Source organism: Cinclus cinclus, chromosome 5 (assembly GCF_963662255.1).
Source record: "Cinclus cinclus chromosome 5, bCinCin1.1, whole genome shotgun sequence".
Taxonomy (NCBI): Eukaryota; Metazoa; Chordata; class Aves; order Passeriformes; family Cinclidae; genus Cinclus; species Cinclus cinclus.
In genome coordinates, this window is record NC_085050.1 from 69,068,784 (window position 1) to 69,083,389 (window position 14,606).

The window sequence follows — 14,606 nt, forward strand, 5'->3', positions numbered from 1 at the left end:
TCAGGTTCATCCAGAGGAGTTTATTAGGTGTATTAGCTGTGGTGCCTTTCCTTGGAGTAGTGGCATGGATTGGGAATAGTATTCATGAAACACTGATGTTTGGGGAGGAAATCCTGCATTTCCTTTGTTCTTTACATGTTCTATAAATTCTTCAGTGTGTTTGTTAAAGCTCTGTTATTTCTGGAAGTCTACCTACTCTCTTGTTTAATTTTTCTTGAATCCTTCAAGGCTGCAGATAGCTTGGGATACACAGAGGCTTAACATTCCTTATTTATGCTCAGCTAATAGGCACCACATGAAGATTAGGAATGTAAACGGGTTGTGAGGGACAGAGAGGGAAGTTCTTAGCATGCCTAAAAAAGGACTGGACTTAGACTTCTATTACTCATACTTGTGACTTTCCACCCTTCTCAAAGAAAAAAAAATGGGAAAGGTCATCAGAGCATCCTAAACTTGATCAGATATTGGAATGGTCCTGCTAACCATCATTTGTCACAGCCAGTGTTTGTCTCCAGCTTGTCTTGATCATAACCAGCTTCTTCCCCCTGGGAGAAAGTATTGCCAAATATAAAAATTCTCCTTTTACCTCTGAAAGTAAGTGCAATCTTTTTCTTGCCACAATATCATAAATATCATGCCCCAAAAAAATGAACAACTGGAATGTTCTGTAGGCAGTATGTGGAACAAAGGTACTTTTTAAATATCAGAGATATATAAAACTTTGTGTCTGTAAATATACTTAGATCACTGAGTGAAAAAGTTGAAGTGCTTTCAGAAATGACTCAGTGCTTTTACGATCCATTTAGAAACACAGGTCAACTGATGAAAATTTGTTTGAATCACAAGCCGAAAATTGTTGAAGATGTGCTTTAGTGCAGACACAATGTATAAATCATTTTTTAAAGCAGAGTGTAGTTCCTTAGGACCTGGCTTCCTTAGGTGTTTTTCTTTTACTCATTATGTTTCCATGTTATTGTTTCTGGGTTTTTTTTAATTTTGCTCATTATGTTTCTATTTTTCATGCTTTTCTACTATTTGGTTGTTTAAATACACATATATGGAAGTCAGTGAAAAACGAATCACGGATAATAGTTCTTTGATCAGTCAAATATAGCAATAATGCTGTTTTGAAAGGAGTCATCCTAACAAAAGCACTCCTCTTCAGCACCCCCATTTTGCTTCAGGGCCTCATATCTTTGCCTGGAAATTCAGCAGTGATGTTGGTTTGGTAATGTCTGTTGGGAGCCACAAGAAAAACAGAAAACCTGGGCATGAACAGATTTTCCAGTGCAACTGGAAAAAAGAATGATTTCACCTTATGCTCTGTAAAGAGGAGAAGCAGCCCAAATGTGTCCTGAAGCCTCAGAATCATGGGGCTTCAGAACATGCTTTCTTTTATTACTGGCATCTTGGAGCTTATAATGCACAGGATGTTTCAAATGGCAGTAGATATAGGAAGGGTGAGATTTTATGGCACCGCACATCCTGAAAAACGCCTTTCTGCATGAGGAATTCCACTTACAGCAAAGAAATTCCTCACAGCTGAAAAAGCTGAGCAGTGCTACAGGGCTGCCAGAGTGTGGTTTCTTCTGTTTTGAACTCCTCCTCCTCCTCCTCCTCCTCCTCCTCCTCCTCCTCCTCCTCCTCCTCCTCCTCCTCCTCCTCCTCCTCCTCCTCCTCCTCCTCCTCCTCCTCCTCCTCCTCCTCCTCCTCCTCCTCCTCCTCCTCCTCCTCCTCCTCCTCCTCCTCCTCCTCCTCCTCCTCCTCCTCCTCCTCCTCCTCCTCCTCCTCCTCCTCCTCCTCCTCCTACCAGGTAGTTAGGAAAGGTCAGGTGTATATTGAGAAAACAGGAGGCTGGTCGGTCGAGCAAATCCCAAGGCGCTTTCTTCTGATTCCAAGAAATAGAGCCAGAATCCTGTGCACACCCCAGAAAATAAAAAAAGTCCCTGAAAATAGAGACCAGAACCTTCTGATCTCCCTGGGGATTCAACATTTTTATTTGTAGTGATGATATGTCTAAGAAAGCAAGGCAGCTGCTGATTCACAAACCATAACGGGAGTTCCAAGGGTATTTGCTCAAGTGAGTGAAATCCTGAGATCATGACTACAAATCTTGGCAATTGCTCAATTGCTTTTATTGCCACTCTGAAGCTCATCTCTGCTATTTCCCATGTGCAAAACAAAGCCCACGCAGGTTCCTTGTGCTGCATTAGCATTCTCCCACTTGAAGTTCCAACTTCATCTTGATGTCCCACATATCAAGATGGAAACTCCATAGAAAAATCAGCATTCCCTGTTTTTTCTAAGGCAATAAAAAGATATATATATATATAGTGATGGAAACTGAATTTTAAAAAAGCTTTTGAAGTAATCCTAAGCTCTGACTTCTTTAGCTACAGGAAACTGTTCAGAGTAGAGACACCTTTTAGAGTCAACAGAGGTTCTGCTGCCAACAGAGGGTGGAGGTGGATCAAGATATAAAAGAGGTAAAAAAAATTTCCTTGCACCAAGACTTGCTGGCAGTCACTGTACTGGAGTGAGGGCCCGTTTCTCTCCTGCCACAGGTAAATGAGACAGATGTTTAAGGTGTCAACATTACCAGCACAGCTGTGACCTTCCTGGCTATCACTTTTACTGCTGCAGAACGTCCCACAGGAGCACAGGCCCTTTCAGCATCATTCCATGGGGGATTTCCTTCAATAGATTATCTGGATACAGTAGCTCTGGGGCTTTACGTCATTTCTTTGGGTTGCCTTCATGGGGGTGAATCTTTCTTGTGTTTTAACAATTCTTCATTCATGTTATTTTAGTGTATTTTGGTCTCAGGATTTAAATCACATTTTAACCACTTTTTAAATCTAATTTGTTCAAGGGATTGAATTGAGAAATGCTTGAATTTAATAATCTTTTTTCAACCACTTTTAGAGAGACTTTCTATCAAGTTCAAAACATTCTAGTCAATGCTGTCTAAGTGTATTCACTTTTTTTAAAAGAGTGATTGAAATATATATATATATATATATATTTTTAGATTACTCACCTTGAAAGAATTACATCATTTCAGGCTCTGCCCACTCCTTTTAATTCCCACTGGGCTTTCAGACTGGCTTTGGAATTATGAGACCGTTTCTTTCCTGCAAAATCTTAGGCCGTTGCAACCATTTGTATCATTGGTTGATCTGTGAAATCTTGATTTGGACTTCCTGGCAGATTTGTACCGAACAGCACTTCTAATCCCTTTTAGGACTCGTTTCACAGCCTGAAAGAAAGGCAATTTTTTAATATAGGCAAAATTTTAAAAAGGGCTGTACCCAAAAGATTTTCCCCTAACCCAATCCTCTTTAAAACATGAAACCCAACACCAAGTAGACACTAATTCCAATTTGTAACAAAACCAGGGAAAAGGGGGAGTGCCAGTGGTTATGCATAATTCTCCATATGAGCCAGACAACTTAATAACACCACTTACTAGAGAAGCCTTAAAGGTAATCCCATTAAAGCTATTCACTAGAACACTGATATTTTTCTGAAATCTGCTTGGAAGCAGACAGGATTACTGAAATGAAATGTGAGCAGCTTTCCAGTAAACCTCGTGCCCCCACCTCTCACTCCCCAAGGCTGCAAACCTTGATGCTCCATCATTCTCTCCTGGGATGGGTGAGGCGAAATAACAACTTGGAAACAAGGAGTGATGGAGAGGTGGATGTACAACCTACAGCTCTCCTCATCCTGGCAGGATGTGAGACCTCAGAGACTCTGCCACAGCTTTCTTTCCTGGTTCTCTGTTGGGGTAATTTGGGTAAAATAGTCACACCATGGGGCAATTAATTTCCAGCAGATAATTGGCCAAACGTATGGGCGCAGCAACAAATGTTAGGGAGACCACGACTTACTGTCCAAATGGCATTGCCTGGGTATTCTTCCCCCTTATTTCCTTCAGCTCTACCTGCCTCCCCACCCAAGGAAATGCTACAGCTGGAACGTGTGAGGTGTTCCTGCGATGGTTGTTGGTGAATCCTCACTGCTGGGAACAAGCAGTGCTGGTTTGACAGAGGAGTTTGGAATGACAGGAAGCCACGATCTTGTTTGAACCTGAGAAAGGGTGAATTTCTGTTTTAAAGCACCTTATCTAAACAGTGCTTAAGGAAGGAAACCTTGTGAACTCTTGTTAAAAACTTATAGCTATAATTTAGAAATTCCTTTCATCTAGCATGAAGGGGGTTTTTGCCTGCAAGAAACAAGGATGCAGTGTTCTCATTTGCATGGACTGTGCCAACAAAATAGGGATACTTTTGGCAATGCTGTTTTCATTTCTTAGTTCTACTCTTTTAAATGTTTGCATTTCTCTTGGATCTTCAGAAGTCTTGAAGATCCACACATAAAAATTCCTTGAAAATGAGCAGGTTTTTCTGATTTTTGCATTATCGATGTCTATTTCATTTGTTTTTAACAATAGGAGAAGATAACTGTACTCTGTGTAAACATTCTGCAAGTAGTTTAATCCAAACTAACAAGGGTATCTAGTTTCCTTAAAGGTGTCCATAATTATATAGCAAAGTTCTGAAGAATGTAATTTATCATTTTAGAAACTGGGCTGGAATACTACATGACTCTGGTTTAGGTTTGGAAAAGGGAATGTCATGGATCCAGAGGGCTCTTTTAAAGTTCAATTTAGCCTGTTTTGGTTTGGGGCAATGTACTGGAATGACAGCTGGGAGGAAGTTTGTACACCAGTGAAACAACCAATCCAGAGACTCCCTCTAGGCATTATTCAGCTGTCCCTACCATTTCTGCAAAGCTCTAAAAGTGGAATTTTTACCTGGCATTTGGCTAGGTGCTGGAACTTTTTTTTTCCATAACTAAAAGCAACTCTCTGCTTCTAGCAGGATGATGGCTGGATGGTTCTTTTATTTCATGGCCTTGCTGAAATTGGCAAAGTACTGGGAAGACTGGAAAATGTTGTTAAGCCTTTACAGAATGGTTTGTCTGCTGGATAAAACAGATCAGAAGCTTCTCATTTACTGGTCTGTTATTAGAAAATAAGGAAGAAATGCTGCTGTATTTCTGCATGGTGGCTTTTAGTCATGAGTTTAGTGTGCTTTAAAAATCACTGTCTCAGTGTATTTGTTTTGACTGACTGGATTTTCCCCACTTGGACTTGTCCTGACATTCCTGTGACTGGTGGCTAACTGGGCACTTCTGTAAAACAGTCCTAATGCACATGGGACACTCAGAGCTGCTTTTAATGCTGTAGTAGTGGCTCAGGTTTGATAAATGAGAGAGAGACGTGGTGCTCATTTTCCCCATGAAAACATGGACTTTCCATGCCCTTCTGTTAATTCTGACCTGTACCTTGGTATTTGGGTAGCCTGAGACCATGTTTACTGATCTGTACCTCTTCCTTCTGCTTGCTTTCTATTCCTCAGTTGAACTTTGATTTTCTTTTGGCCGGAGGGAATTGAAGTCAAAGCAAGGAACAAAAGCTAGCTTTGCCAATATAATGGAGAGCAGAAAGGAAGGAGGGTGTTACTTGCCTTGAAAATAAATCAGCTGTGTCCATCTACATGCTCTGCCTGGCTAAAGATAGCAGGGTTCCTCTGCTGAGCCCACCCATGCTGATCATCTGTGCCCTACTGGAAATATTCCCATTTTGATGGCTTTAGTATAATTCTTCAGTTCATTGCAGACCATGGCTTTTCTTCCCAACAGGAGGATTTTACTTCTAATTTACCCAGAACCTGTGGATGTTTACTTGTATTTATGGCAACTTTTCCTTTACAGTGAGCATTTCATTTTGCCTCAATTCGGCTGTCATATTTCTTACAGCTGGAAGTAAAGTGGTTCTCTCCATGCAGAAATAGGCATATTTCATATTTGAAACTGATTCTTGGTACTGATTAGCACTTGACTCAGGACTTGGATGGGGCCCTGAACAAGCTGGTCTAGTGGAAGGCATCCCTGCCCACAGCTGGGGTTGGCACTAAAGGATCTTTAAGGTGCCTTCCAACCCAAACAATTCTCTAATTCTCTCATTCTGTTGTAGATAGAGTGAATCTGGCCCCAGATCAGCACATTGTTTCTTTTTTTTTTTTCTTTTGGTCAAGCAGCTGGATGACCTGGAAGTGAATGCTCCTTGTCAAATAAATTGATATCTAAATTCTTGTTCTCCAAAGCAAAATGAGAATGTACCTGGGTTTCTGGAAAAGTTCAATCCATTCATTGGCCACACATGGTTCCTTTCAAAAATATAACAGATAAGTGCTGCTTAGGGATGTTTTTCTCTACTTGCCTTCATGCTATGCACTCTTGATTAGAGGTGATTGAATAATTTATTACAAATTGCTTATTGGAACAGGTTTACTTCATTTCCTATCATCCAGCATAATGTATTTTCAAATTATTGTTAAAATCATTGTACAAGTAATTATCTGAATAGTCCCAGTGAAAAATTCTAAAGGTCTAAAGCTTACTTGGAAAGAGGTTTGTTCACAAAAGAGGCAGAACCACCAAAAAAGAATTTTGATATTCAAGACTGTAGGCTGGTTTGGAGTGGATGAACAAGTCTCTTATTTTCTTCCACACCTTGACTGCCTGTTAACCAGTCTGTTATTGGTTTTCTAATGTAAACACACTTGTGTTTTACAACATTCACTTTGTAAGTATTCTCCACAAGTCATTGAAAGTGTGCTATTTCTATAAACATCCCTGCTACTAAATTCATTTGAAGTGATATTCACTGGTAAATAAATGTAGACCATGCAAGAAGACATGAAAGAAAAATCCCTTGGGGAAGGGGTGGGGGAAAATTGCAGAGATAACATATCTTTTGGAAGCTTTTATATAAATAGACCTACAGATTTCCACATATTTATCACTGGAGGAGATTAAAACGTTTGATGTGCAGTTACCATTTCACATGAAAGCAAAAGGTAGTTTTTCAATTGCATTTGGTCCTTATAATTCAAGTGCTGGCAATCGCTGGAAACCTAATTTAATGAACATTTTGTAAGACCTTCCAGTGCTCTGTGGGAATTCCCCCCTCCCTTTGTCTGGCTGTGGTTTCATGTCCGTGGGCCCATTCCTAGCAAGCCCTTCACATGCCAGTGGCTCTCCTCTGCCCTGTTTACTCTCTGGAGCTGCTCCCATCAGCACAGGCACTCGACATGCCTACAGCTGCTCCAGCAGGGTGTTTGTTTCATCAACACCATTACCTGTGGCTTGGACAGCCACAAGGGCAGCAGGCTGCCAGCCTCAGGGCTTGGCTCCTTGTCATCCTGTCCCTGAGGACATGCCCCTGGCACAGCATGAACATCCGTGCCTTTCCAGATGTTTGCCAGGTCCCACTCAAAGGCCAGCCACGGGTCTGTGCTGCCCACAGCCCCCACAGTCACTTCCCTGACAGATCTGGATGCCTGCTGCCCCTGTCACCACCTTTTCACCCCCTTCTGTTTCACAGCAGCCTTTGGAAGGGCAGATAGGCTCTGCACCTTCTCTGGAATTTTGGGTGTTCTTAGCAGGTTTTGCTTTGTCTTGGGAAGGTGAGCCATAATGTCCCGTTGAACTGACACTGATCAGTCCCCATCCAATCATGGAATCACTGGATGGTTTGGGCAGGAAAGGACCAAAAAGGATCATCTTGTTTCAACTCCTCTGCCAGGGGCAGGGACACCTTTTCCTCTCCCAGGCTGCTCAGAGACCCATCCAAACTGGCCTTGAACACTTCCAGGGATTGGGCAGCCACAGCATCTCTGGGCACCCTGTGCCAGGGCCTCAGCACCCTCACAGGGAAAAATCTCTTCCTAATATCTGATCTAACCCCACCCTCTTTCAGTTTAAAGCATCCTCCTCTTGTCTCTTCTGTACAAAGGCTCACTATAGATGGGAAAGGCAGGTGGTGGAAGATCACAAAACCCTTGGATCACTTTCCCTCCTGTTGACCGGCAAGTTTCCCTCTAACCTGCTTACCCCTCCTCTTCCCTGGACTCAGAGGGACACAGAGGTGCAATTCTTGGGTGTAGCAAAAATATTCCTAGGGAAAAAAAATCTTGAGAATGCTGCTATCCCATCAGGGTCAAGCAAGAAGTTCCTGGAGCTGAGTGAAGGAGGAGTTTGGCTGTGGTCAGGAAGCCTACTGCATTCAAGGGGTTAGGGGAAAGCTTCAGGAAAAGTTTTTATTTCTTTGGGATTCTCTGCAGCAGGGGCTTCTGAGCAGCTCCCTTCCCAAGGCTGAAATCAGCCAGTGCCATTAGGAAGAGCACAGGAATGACAGGAAGCTGGTGAGATGGTCAGGAGGAAAGGGAGGCTGTTGGTTTCCTGGATGACCTTAGAACAATATGATTGCTTATATTAACTTGAGCATTTGCCAAAGAAACAGTTTCAGCAGTCCACAAACACGGCATGATATTGCAGAGAGGATGATTTAATGAGAATAACAACCTTTCCTGAGATAGCAGTCAGGAATTTTACCCCACCTCCACCACAAGACAAAATCTGCTCTTGGGTTTTTCCATTTCATCAGTATGACACCGAGAAAGCACCAGGAAAAAAAGAAAAGAAAAGAAAAGAAAAGAAAAGAAAAGAAAAGAAAAGAAAAGAAAAGAAAAGAAAAGAAAAGAAAAGAAAAGAAAAGAAAAGAAAAGAAAAGAAAAGAAAAGAAAAGAAAAGAAAAGATCATGTTATAGCAGTCCTTTAAATGAAAAGGTGAAGGTTTGCTTTGCCCAGCTCCTCACACCATATTTGTCAGCTGTGCAGGGCCAGAGGGTGAGGGCACAGCACTGCCACCAGGCAGGCTCATCCCTCTTGCAGTTAAAGGAATGATGACATAAATGCAATTAACAGGGATTTTTTTTTTTTTAATATGGAGAGAAAAAAATGTAGAAAAGGTCCCCCTTTGAGTATTTCACAAAAGTTTCTTGGCACAAGCACGTAAATTAAAAGAACAGAAATTTTTCACGTCTCTGTACTTTTAGTGAGCACAAGGTCCAGGACCCTGAACATAGATTTTATGTGGAGATTTTGGTAATTCTTTGCCGTCATTTCAGTAGCAATTTCACAGTGTAAATTCCAGATACAGAGGGAAGAGGAAAAGACTTTAAGGACAATCACTGCTTTCCAGCATATTACAGCATCTCTCTATTTTAGGGTGTTTTTTTTCTTTTTTTAATGCACTATCCCTGTTCAGGTTTCCTTCTTTTGTTCTCTTCCTCACTCCACCCTTACCTTCAAAAATAATGTGCTTCTGTGCCTTTGTTGAAGTGATATGAAACACAGAGACCAGGGAGTGATAGCTGCTGGCCATCTGGGGTGGGGCAGTCAGGTTGTGTACAGCGTGTTCCTAAGTCGAGATCTGCTGCTAAACTGAGTGGCATCTCTTCACTCAGTTTAAAAGGGGAATATGGACTCAAGCCTGAGAATGTAATCCCAAATTTTCCAGCTTCCCTTTTATGAGCATAGTTTAATTTCCTTAATGCAGAGGGTTGATTCATATTCCTGTTTGGTTCAGTAATTTCAGGGATATTTACAACCTTCTTCACGTTTATTTTTCAATCTGGATTTTCCCAGTTTGTACCACTCAAGTTTGGTAAACTTATTTCCTGCACTGCCCCACCAATCCAGGTTGTCCAAAGACTAAGAGAGGCCATGAGACAAGAGCAGCCGTGGTGACAGATCCTTTTTTTGGTGTCTGTGCTCTTTACTCATGTGCACTTTTTAAAGATACACCTCAAGTGAAGGTTGTACAGGGCTCTGAGAAACCTGCTCTAGTGGAGGTGTCCCTGCCAATGGCAGGGGTTTGGAACAAGATGGTCTTTAAGGTCCTTTCCAACCCAAACCATGCTATTCTATGAATGCACAGGTTGCATGCTTTCCCTGGCAGATGCCTGTTTTATTTCAAGTCCAGAAAAGAGTCCAGAAAAGGCACTAGATCTACATAAAAGCATTGCCCAAGCCAGTTGTCAAACTCAATTCCTTTTTTTTTTTTCCTTTTGGCCTTGCAAAATACATGCAACTGCGTATGACTGCTTTTTTATAAAATCTTTTAAAAATTTATTCTAAATAGCTGAAAATACTTTGCCTTTCCTTCCAAGAATATTACTCCAGTCAGAGATCAAGCACAGACATTTTCAGCTGAAAAGATAAATATTTGGAAAAAGAGCCCCACATTTTGCAGAGGGGTCAGTGGACCTCACACTCTCGGTACTTGATGACACTTAGTGACCCAAAATGGGCTGTTTTAAAAGAGAAGCAAAGATTCTGGTGAACCATTGCACAGTGAGCATCTCTCATCCCCCCTCCCCAGTGTTCTGCTGGCTCCTTGATTAGCTGGAGAGTGCAGTGAGCAAGTGGAGCATTTTTCCAACCATGCCAAGCTGCTCTTTCAAAGGAATGAACATCAGTTGGTTCTTAATGAGAACTCAGCTTGCTTGAAAGGCTTAAATATCATTTTAGCTCATGTTTCTATATGTGAAGTTTTTGATTGCTATTAAAAATAACACCAAAAAAAAACAAAAAAAAAAAAAACCAAGCAAAAAAAAAAACAAACAGCACAACAAAGAAATCATAAATAAATATAAAAACAAATAGCCCAAAAGCAGGCAGTGCTCCCAGGTCTGTTCTTGTTGGCCAAAACAGATATTTTACCCAGCCTGGCAATATTAAAGCTGTAGATGCTGCAAGTAGTTTTTCATGGTGATATTGCTTCTTCTGCTAGGTCAGAGTGGGAGCCCTGATTTCAGGCTGAGGGATGGCTCAGACTGGGCTGATCCTGATTCTGATTCTCCTTCTGGAGAGGAAGGCATCCTCCTGACTCAGACCAGTGGTCATTACCTGGGGTTAATTACCCTGTCAAATTCATTTCTGACCAGCCAGTCAAGCCACTGCTTTTTCCAGTGGTCAGGCTGTACCCTCTGTGAATGTAGCAGGTGATGCTTGGTGGAAATTTGGGCTTCTTTGTCTCCATTGCTACATTTTACCTAATTAGGCATCAGCAGCAAAGTAGGACCAGGGGCCATATTTATGGAGGGGGTTTTTTGTTTGTTTTGTTGTTTGTTTGTTTGTTTGTCTGTTTTTTCATTCAAGGAATAATGACACCTGAAAGAGGTGTCTTACATTCCTTCTGGAAGCTCAGGGGGAAACTTCCAGCTCCTGATGGCTCTGGATAGCCCATCCCTTCTCCATTTCCCTGAAGAATTTTGGCATATTCTGTGTCCAGTCCCAGAAACCAGGCAGCTTCTCAGCTCCTGCTGCAGCCTCCCCAGGTTTTGAGAAGCTGGCAACTACTTCACATCCCACAGGCTTCTGTCCTGCTGTCCAATTTGGTTAAATCTGGGCAACAGTGCGTTTTTATGGAGGCACTGACAGACAGACAGACAACACGGTCTCATATGCAGGGTTTCCTTTGGAAACCAGGCTATAAATAACACAGTGATGAATGGGGCTTAACTGGGAGGCATCTCACGGGAGGAAACTGGTGGAGAGAACAAATGTGACCATCCCATTGTTATTTCACATGTCTGGATATCAGCAACAGCCTCTCAGAATATTTCTAGTGATGTGCTCACTTGAAACAGAGCATACAGGTGTACCTCCTTATCCAGAGCTCAGTGAAAATTAACTGGTAATTTTTAACCCTACAATCCCCTGAGGATTTCAGCTGGACTAGGATAGTGTCCAAGAGGCGCCTAATCTTTTCTTTATTTCCTCCTTGCAACTATACCAAAGATAATAATTACATGTTCTATTTAAATAAATAGAAGTATTGCTCTCAGTGCTTCTGACTGCTATCAAAGCATTCATGTGAGTTCATGATCTCTGGACAGGTAACAGCAAGGAAACAGAGGAGAAAATGAAACACACAAAGGAAATTGGCGGCATAAATGATCCTATTAAAAAAAAATGAAAAAATAAGGGCAGATATCAAAAAATAATCATTTTTACTTTGATAGCTTAGCAGAAAAATTTGGAAAGAAAGTGAATGTATATTGAAATGAAACAACGAATCAAACTCTGCCCAATTCATTCTGTCATTGCACATCAGCTTCAACTGTTCTGGCTTCCCTTGTGGGCTATTCAGTCCTCTTGTTTAAATTTGAAAGAAAACAAAAGGTGGAGATATATATATATATATATATATATATATACATATAGTCAACACTGTAAAATTCTTCACAAGCCTTTTCTCCTTCAGTATTGAGGATAAATTAAGAGTAATCAAAACAGTTTCCCAGACTTTAAATTTGGAAGTTTGATGGCAGAAAAGAAGCTTTACATTCTTAGAGGTCTTCTAGGATTTTTTCAAAGTAAATTAACTTTTAGTTGCTTAATGGGCTAACATGACATCTAATTCTGTTTTAGTTTGATTTTTAATTTATTAAGTATTCAGAGGCAAAAGTATTAGAGACAGATTCCCAAACAGAAGAATGTGTTTAAAGGTATTCCTAAGACAAGAAGTAGTAATTGCCTCCTATCAGAAATTAATTACACTGGAAAAAGAGAGAAAGGAGAGAAAATGGGATGATATCATATTAGGCCGGAGTGGTTTATCCCTAAAATTTAACTTCTCCTTGAAATTTTCAGCCATAGAAAGAAACTAATTTTTGGAACTGACCATATATCCATTAGCTTTGGCTAATACTGCTTAAACCATGGCAAAACAAGCACAAGCAGCAACGAGGTTTGCAGTAAATGCTCCCAGCAGAGATTTCTCTTTCAGGCAGCCAACACAGGAGCCACAAAGCTGTGTTCAAATGGGAATAGCTGAGAGATGGAAGTAAATACACCTCCAAGAAAACCTGTTCATGGGGATGTTTTTACACTTCAATGGATCCCATCCAGAGGCTGAAAAAGACATAAAGATTCTGGAGAGCTAAGCTGCACAGTCCTTCCCTGAGCAAATGAAATTGCACAGACTGCATTTGACAAAAGGAGAACATAAGATCCTCTACAACAACAAACATCCACAGAATAGGCTGTTTATTGTTTGTTGATGATGCATTCAGAATGTACAAATTTGTGGAATGAATTACAGCTAAAAATAGGAAACCTCCAGTCCCCAGAAGGCTGCTCTCCTCTCCTCTGCCCCACAACCTCTGCCCAAGGCCATTGCCTGTAATGTCCTGGTACAAAATAAGGCATCTAACTCCATAACATTCCCTCTGTGCTGAAAGCCACAGGTCAGACTCTTTTTAGAGTTTGAAGGGGACCTGGCAGGGTGATGCCATCTATTAATTCCAAGTGGGCGGAAGGTGCCTGACTGAATTTTGCTTCCCAAAAAACTCTCAGTCACAGGCTCTTATTTGCATTACCTGTTCATGTTTCCAGGTACTAAACTGCCCCTGAAAATTGTGCTCATTGAGGTAGAAATTGAGTATTTTGGATACAGTGCAGACAGTGAGTGGCATTCTCTGGGGCAAAAAGAGATCACCCACGGAATCCTAGAGATGTTGGATTTGAGCAGTGTGTGTAGCACTCATTTCTGGCTCCAGCACTTACGTTCACACAGAACCATACGTGACTGGCTCTCACACAAACATATTTTGAAAATCCCCTCTTGCTGTCTCCCGGCTCAGGCTCGTTTATCCAAGGAGAGCTCCCTCTCTTCCCATGCAGGCAGCTATTCCACATAGGAGTGTTTGTGTGTTCTGCCCAGCTGTATGTGTTTGAATATGTTGCCAGACAGAGCCATTCCAATGAAATCATTGGGCTGTTATTTGGAGGGCTGAAATTTCACCCACTTCATAATTTATTTTACTCTCTCCAGAGCCAGTCCATCACTTACCCATTGGAATGTGTTGCCAGCTGTCACAGCACACTAATACTCCTTGGCTAAAAGACTTCAAAGTCTGGTAAGCTGTCGCAATGGGGAGGGGGAAAAAGTTGGCAGATGAGTTTGGGGACTCCCCACAGCAACCCTCTCAGTTGCTTACCAGGCGTGCACAAATCCCTGTTTCCCATACACTTCAACAGCCAAACAAGAGCAGAAACCCAGCCTGCTGTCCCTCATCTCTGTCAGACAGCACCCATGAGCCTCTCACAGGACTTGACATCTGTGGGAATGGGAGCCACTTCCAGCTTTTGTGTCTTTGTGCTGATGCGGGATTTTTTTCCCTATTAAATATAATATCCCATCTCATGTGGAGAGACAATCTGGATCTGAAGAAGTGGGGAATCACAAATGGGAAAGACAAGGAAATAAACCATCCCTAAGTCAGCCAAAAGGGCAATTTTGGTGCTGGACACTTTAGGTTTTCAATCAGTTTAGGCTCTGTTGGACCCCTTGGACTGTTTCTTCCACTTTAGAGGTTGTCCTCACATCCCTGTTTTACAGTGCTTGATAGTTTGCAGTGATTGCTGTGATGATGGGGCAGAGAGGCTTTTGTGTCTCTGTGTGTGTTTTCCTCCCAGTATTGTGGGAGCACAGTTTACAAGCAACCAAAGGGTTTGGGAATGAATGCCACTGATGTGAAGGAATGCAGAGTTTGCAGCAAAGTTACTACCAAAGCCAAGAGGGACATGCAGGGGTTTTGTTGTAGCCGTTATGTCTGCAGGGAAGGGCAGGCTCTGGAATCTTTGTGGATTGTCCATTGCAGCCCTTGCACTGAATTTGGTGA